Genomic DNA, 7,995 nt, shown 5'->3' on the forward strand with positions numbered 1-7,995 from the left:
ACTTGGAAGAGGTAGGAATAGAGTGTTTCAGTCCCAGGGGTTGAGGGAGGAAAGAACTTGACATGTTCGGGCAAATAAAAGGAGGTAAGACTATTGAGACAGCCTAGAAAGGGGGACGGCAGGAACACAAAGAAGCTAAAAGTATAGTGGCAGGCGGGGACTATTTCTCACAGAGACTTTTGAAACTTTAAAAAAGATTGTGGGAGCCAGTGAAGGGCTTGGCGCAGAGGTAGGTCAAGATGATATTTGTGTTCTAAAGCAATAATCCTGCAATCTGTGAACTTAGAGAAACCCATTAGGTGGCAGTTGCTGAAATTTGGACAAGAGGGGACATTAGTTTGGACGAGGGCCATTATGGGAAAAATGGAGCGAAGTGCATGAAATCAGGAACTATTTTGAAATTATATCAACAGGACTTAGTGATGGAGTGGATGTGAGGAAAGAGGGAGATGAAATAGTCAAGCTTGACTCCTGAATTCCTGTTTGTAGCTGAACAGATTTTCTCACTGAAAGAGGAAATGACACCGCGGTGTCGTCTAAGGGTAAAAAGTTCCTTCTGACAGCATGAGCCCTTGGATGCACATAACTGTAGAATTCTGCCTAATCCTCACAAGCTACTTGTTACTCATTGTCTCTGTTTAACATCTCCTCTAAGCTTAACTTAAATCTCGTATAACTTACATTTTGTGGGTTTGATCCATTCGCTCATTTCTATTGTCTTTTCTAGTAGAGCTAAATATTCTCAATAATAAAATACACATAATGCTCTATTAAAAATCTTTTGAGTCCTTTAAAGCACCTGGCACAAAGTCTAGTACCTTATAGGCATCGAAAAATAAAGAGTAGCTATGTAGCATGTTCATATCTTATATGTAGGTTTGTCCTACTTCAGTCAAACAAAATATGTAAAAATTTGGATTAAAAATGCAAATTCAGTTCAGTTCAGTCGCTCAGTCATGTCTGACTCTTTGCAACCCCATGAACTGCAGCATGCCAGGCCTCCCTGTCCATCACCAACTCCCTGAATTTACTCAAACTCATGCCCATCCAGTTGGTGATGCCATCCAACCATCTCATCCTCTGTCGTCCCCTTCTCCGCCTGCCCCCAATCCTTCCCAGCATCAGGGTCTTTTCCAATGAGTCAACTCTTCACATGAGGTGGCCAAAGTATTGGAGTTTCAGCTTCAGCATCAGTCCTTCCAATGAACACCCAGGACTGATCTCCTTCAGAATGGACTGGCTGGATCTCCTTGCAGTCCAAGGGACTCTCAAGAGTCTTCTCCAACACCACAGTTCAAAAGCATCAATTTTTCGGTTCTCAGCTTTCTTCACAGTCCAACTCTCACATCCACACATAACCACTGGAAAAACCATAGCCTTGACCAGACGGACCTTTGTTGGCAAAGTAATGTCTCTGCTTTGTAATATGCTATCTAGGTTGGTCATTACTTTCCTTCCAAGGAGCAAGCGTCTTTTAATTTCATGGCTGCAATCACCAACTGCAGTGATTTTGGAGCCCCAAAATATAAAGTCTGACACTGTTTTCACTGTCTCCCCATCTATTTGCCATGAAGTGATGGGACCAGATGCTATGATTTTAGTTTTCTGAATGTTGAGCTTTAAGCCAACTTTTTCACTCTCCTCTTTCACATTCATCAAGAGGCTTTTTAGTTCCTCTTCACTTTCTGCCATAAGGGTGGTGTCATCTGCATATCTGAGGTTATTGACATTTCTCCTGGCAATCTTGATTCCAGCTTGTGCTTCATCCAGCCCAGCATTTCGCATGATATAATCTGCATATAAGTTAAATAAGCAGGGTTACAATATACATCCTTGATGTACTCCTTTAGGGATTTGGAACCAGTCTGTTGTTTATGTCCAGTTCTAACTGTTGCTTCCTGACCTGCACACAGGTTTCTCAAGAGGCAGGTCAGGTGGTCTGGTATTCCCATTTCTTTCAGAATTTTCCAGAGTTTATTGTGATCCACACAGTCAAAGTCTTTGGCATAGTCAATAAAACAGAAGTAGATGTTTTTCTGGAACTCTCTTGCTTTTTCGATGAGCCAGAGGATGTTGGCAATTTGATCTCTGGTTCCTCTGCCTTTTCTAAAACCAGCTTGAACATCTGGAAGTTCATGGTTCACGTATTACTGAAGCCTGGCTTGGAGAATTTTGAGCATTACTTTACTAGCGTGTGAGATGAGTGCAATTGTGCGGTAGTTTGAGCATTCTTTGGGATTGCCTTTCTTAGGGACTGGAATGAAACCTGACCTTTTCCAGTCCTGTGGCCACTGCTGAGTTTTCCAAATTTGCTGACATATTGAGTGCAGCACTCTCACAGCATCATCTTTCAGGATTTGAAATAGCTCAACTGGAATTCCATCACTTCCATTAGCTTTGTTTGTAGTGATGCTTTCTAAGGCCCACCTGACTTCACATTCCAGGATGTCTGGCTCTAGGTGAGTGATCACACCATTGTGATTATCTGGGTCGTGAACATCTTTTTGGTACAGTTCTTCTGTGTATTCTTGCCACCTCTTCTTAATATCTTCTGCTTCTGTTAGGTCCATACCATTTCTGTCCTTTATCGAACCCATTTTTGCATGGAATATTCCCTTGGTATCTCTAATTTTCTTGAAGAGATCTCTAGTCTTTCCCAGTCTGTTGTTTTCCTTTATTTCTTTGCATTGATCACTGAGGAAGACTATCTTATCTCTCCTGGCTATTCTTTGGAACTCTGCATTCAAATGGGAATATCTTTCCTTTTCTCCTTTGCTTTTCGCTTCTTTTCTTGCTGGAGCAGCCATGAAGAGATACCCCACGTCCAAGATATGAGAAAATGTATTTTTTTTTCATTTATTTTTATTAGTTGGAGGCTAATTACTTTACAATATTGTAGTGGGTTTTGTCATACATTGCCATGAATTAGCCATGGATTTACATGTATTCCCCATCCCGATCCTCCCTCCCACCTCCCTCTCTATCCAATCCCTCTAATTAGGTCATGCTTATTCACTTTAGAAAGTGTTGTTTCACTTTATAAATGATTATCTATAGTAAATTTCCTAATGTATTTAAAATATGGTTCAATTTACAACAATCATAATTATATATATGATCACGGATAACTCTTACATATATAGCGAGGTACATTTAGATTACATAGAATGCTGTTTGTTTTCTGTCTCTCAGTGGACTGTCACCTCATCCTGCTTTACAAACAACACTTGAAAAAGGCAGGCAATTTAAACACTCAAACCCTTGAAACTGGACAGGAGGACATTACATCTCTTAGGATACCAATTTGGTTGCTATTGCAGAGGACAAAATAATAGTGGCTTAAACAGGACAGAAGTATCTTTCTGTGGTAGGTAGAGTAATGGCCTCCCCCAAATATTTATGTCCTAATCTCTAGAACCTGTGAATATTACCTTACATGTAAAAAGGAATTTGTAGATGTGATTAAGGTTACAGACCTTGAGACTGAGATATTTTCTTGTATGATCTAGATGAGCTTTTAAAAGCCGGGACCTTTTCCTGGTTGTGGTCAGAGAGGGGTGTGATGATGAAGGAGGGTCAGAGAGGTTAACATGAGAAAGACTCAACCTGCCATTCCCTGCTTTAAAGATGAAGGAAGGGACGGAACCACAAGCCAAGGAATGTGGTGGCTTCCAGAAGTTGGAAAAGGCAAGAAAACAAAATTATCCACAAAAATTCAGGAGGGAACCTAGCCTTGTCCTGTGAAACCCTGCCTCACTTCTGACCTATAGAACTATAAAATAACAAATGTATGTTGTCTTAAGCTGCTTAATTTGTATTCAGATGTTATAGCAGTGGTAGAAGACTTTGGTATCTGAAAGTTGGATGCTGCTGTAACCAGTACTTAAAAATGTTGAAATACGTTTGGAATTGAGCAGTGGGCAGAGGCTGGAAGAATTCTGAGGAGGCTAGATTGCTTTAGACTGCTGGTGGAAATAGAGATGCTAAAGTCTCTGCTGATGAGGGCTTGGAAGAATCATTATAGAGGATATCAAAATGCTTGTAAGCAGACTGTTAATAGAAATCTAGCCCTTAAGAACAGTTCCCAAGAGGATGCAGAAGGAAATGAGGAACATGTTGGAAACTGGAGGAAAGTGGATCCTTGTTACATAATGGTAAGGTTAGCAGAACTGTGAGCTTCTCTGGTGGCTCAGTAGGTAAAGAATTCGCCTGCAATGCGGATGACCTGGCTTCAATCCCTGGGTTGGGAAGATCCCCTGGAGAAGGGAAAGGCTACCCACTCCAGTGTTCTGGCCTGGAGAATTCCGGGGATGGAAGCCCTGGTATGTTACAGTTCATGGGGTTGCAAAGAGTCAGACACCACTGAGCGACTAACACACTTAGCAGAATTGGGATTTTGTATTTATGTGGAAAGCAGAACCTCTTCGTGATGAATTTGTGTGGAAAACAGAGCCTGTAAATGATGAACTTGGATATTTAGCTGAGGAGGTTTCCATGCAAAGTGTTGAAGGTGCAGTCTGATTTTTGCTTGCTGCTTTACAATAAAATGCAAGAGGAGAGAGACCCAAGACTTGATGTTTTGGGAAAATCAGCCTATCCAGATTGCAGAAGACTCTAAAACTGAGAGATTTATTGTTGGGAAAGCACCATCTAAAGAAAAAGCTGAGAGTGTGGCTGTACAACATCTTGCTAAAATGTTAGAAATATCAAAAGGTCACACAAAAGACTTTTTGGAGGGTGTGGCTCACAGATACCCCCAGTCAAACCAGAGGGAATAGAGAAAGCTTCAGAGCATTGTCTCATTCATTTCAGTGTAAGCAAAAACACGGATGGGATTATCTAGCAGAGATCTGTGCACGAGCCTCTTGCCAAATGGAGTGAGTCCCTGTGACACGCATAGGAGACTCACAGTTTTTTTGATAATTTTACACCAGCAGAAGCACTGTCAGCCTGGACCGAAAGGGACAGAAGGAAATGGGACCATGCTGTTGGCCCCCCAGCAGAAGCAATGTCAGCCTGGACTGAAAGGGACAGAAGGAAATGTGACGATGCTGTTGGCCCCCCAAAGTCGTAGAGGTGAAAAGCAGTCTGACAAAGCTACTTATATGCCAATATGTATCACATTTCATGAAAAGGGAAGGGCATACAGATGGAAAAGGAAAAAGGAAGAATTTAAAAGAATGGTATTTCTAGGTTCCCTTCTTAGAGAGACTGCAAAATGGGCCCTCGGTTTGTTTGTGATGAGCTGCAAGTAAGCCTGCATTGTTTTGGTAAAGGACTGTGGTTCTATCTCCACATGGTGTGGAGCAGGACATCAGTGTTATATTTATAGACAGTTTATACAGTTATGTCTAGGATGGCCCAAGCTGTTTTGATGAAACTAGAAGCTACGATGGGAAACTAGCACAATTTTTCAACGAGATGTCAAAATTAGCCTTAGCTAACCTTTGTTATTTGGAGAAAATGAGTTTTCATGCCAGTAGATGTAGAAAAAAGGGGAATATGGTGACAGAAGAGTAGAACTGAGCAAGATAGTACCATCATTTTTGAAAAGTGCTGGCAGTTTTAATTTGGAAATTCATCTTTCATCTAGTTAGAAATCATGGTTTCATCTAGATTGTCAATATTTCCAAAAACTTGTATATTCATTTAACACCAGACTTGAAATATCTTCCAGGTAATCCTAACTTTATACTAAGTTCTAGGGGGAATAGTGCTCATTAAAATGTATCCCCACGTGTGCGGACTGAAATTAACGGTTCTGGCCTTCTCCCATCCCCCTGTCCTGTTTCCCCAACAGTTTGACTCTGCCTTTCCTCCCATCAGTTGGGGAAGTCTTTTCCCCACCATCTTGAATAAGGGCTGATCGTGTGACTTGCTTGCTTCAGTAGAGTGTGGCAAGAGAGATATTTGGGGGAGTTTTCAGCTGTGAGAGTTCCAGGGCTGCAGCCTCCAGTCTTGCTTCCTCGGAATTTTGCTGCTGCTGTGAGGAGAAGGCAGCCTTGTTGGCAGTGAGGCACCACTTGGAGAGAGAGAAGCCCAGTGGAGAGCCAGCACTAATTTTCAGTCACACGAGTGAGGTCACTGTGGATTGTCCAGTCCCTGATGAATTGCTCAGTGATAGTTAAAATAAGAGTAAACCCAGGTGAGACCAGAAGAAAGAAAACATCCCACTGAGCCTAGCCCAAACCAATGGCCCATAGTATCATGGGGTGATAAATAAGCTAAGAAATTTTAGTTGTTTTAAGCCACTAAGGTTTATAACACTACAGTGTGTTGCTGCTATTGAGGGGTTCACTGTCTTAATGAGTTTTTCCACAGCTTTTTCATTCTAAAAGATTTACCTAAGAATTCTAGATTTAGGTTTTTGGTAATACAACTCATTGGGTTTCTACATTCACATATGTATTCTATTTTGTCTTTTAGTCCATATTCTCTGAATACCATGTTTGGGCTCTGCTAACAAGGATTTATTCAATTTTAGATCTAGCATCACAGGAGAAATTACCCTGGGGTTTATAATAAGCTCCTATTTGGCAAAAGCTGTTTTACCCCACAAGATGGGAGGGAGGAACGTGCGATGGGAAGGGGATTTGGTGAATGACCTTTGGGTTCATTGTGAGAGGTGGGGCTATAGTTCTTGGACAGCTTAAGTCTCCTGCCATCTGATCTTGAGTGTTCTAGGCTCTTTTTCTCCACTATTGTTTAAAACAATTTAAAGGGATTCAAATGAAGCCCTTAAAGAAATCTTTCTTGAGTGACAGGTAGGAGAGATTGCCTTTCCATGATTATCAGTCAGATAAAACTCATCATACCCTAATGGAGTTCTCCTCAGCAAGAAGCTCCATCTGGGCTTGCACCGAATGGTAGTTTGTCTCTTCTCATTGATAAGAGAGCTTCCCGATGGCAAAGGAATCTGCTTCTTTTGCACAGGAACATGCTCACCAGAGACTGCATGCTTCAGGTGATAAATGAATGAAACTAGGTTTGTATCTAGGAGGTCAAAATATTTAAGAGCTTTTGTTTAATATGATGTGTCTGTTTTGAAAACTCCCATTGGTTCTCAGTGATATACTCTTTGTTCTCAGTGATATATATTTTCCTCTTACTTTGTGTTTCTGTGCTATATTTCTCCCTAATTTATGGTGAGAATTGAGGTATTGTAACATTGAGTATTAATTAGCTTATATTTCTCAGTGCAGAACAGCAGGGGGAGTTTACTGCATGTCTCTCTTATTTAAATAAGCAATGTACAGAGGATTTTACAAGAAGGATCCCAATCCTACCATCAACATTTTAAGGCCTTAGTCATGAAGAACTTATGTAGCAGTTTTAATGATTTTGTGATATGTGGATTTTTCTTTTAATCTATCAATTACTTGCCCTATTTGACTTTAAGATTTTCAAAAGTAGGTACAAGTTGACCCTTGAACAGTATGGGGGTTAGGGGCACCCACCAAAGTCAGAAATATGTGCATAACTTATAACTGGCCCACCATATCCTTCCCAGGCTTCCCCAGTGCCTCAGACAGTAAAAAATCTGCCTGCAGTGCAGGAGTCCTGGCTTTGATCCCTGGGTTGGGAAGATCCCCGGGAGGAGGGCATAACAACCCACTCCAGGATTCTTGCCTGGAATGGACAGAGGAGCTGGGTGGGCTACAGTCCATGGAGTCACAAAGAGTTGGACATGACTGAGTGACTAACACTTTTCACTTCCATATCCTTGGCTCCTCTGTATCTGTAGTTTTGTGTTCACAGATTCAGCCAACTGTGGGTTTCGGATCTTGCATTATCATAGTATTTACTATTGAAAAAAATTTCTGTATGCGAGTGGACCTGCACAGCTCAAACCTGTGTTGTTAAAGGGTCCGCTGTATCTGAAAAAGAATAAGGCTTATTAAAATACCAATTGAGGGTACAATAGTATACTGAAGAATTCAGTAATAATTTTATTAAATGTGTATGAAATGCTAAAGTAGTTATTGTTTGAAAATT

This window comes from Odocoileus virginianus, chromosome 15 (assembly GCF_023699985.2).
Source record: "Odocoileus virginianus isolate 20LAN1187 ecotype Illinois chromosome 15, Ovbor_1.2, whole genome shotgun sequence".
NCBI classification, from domain to species: Eukaryota; Metazoa; Chordata; class Mammalia; order Artiodactyla; family Cervidae; genus Odocoileus; species Odocoileus virginianus.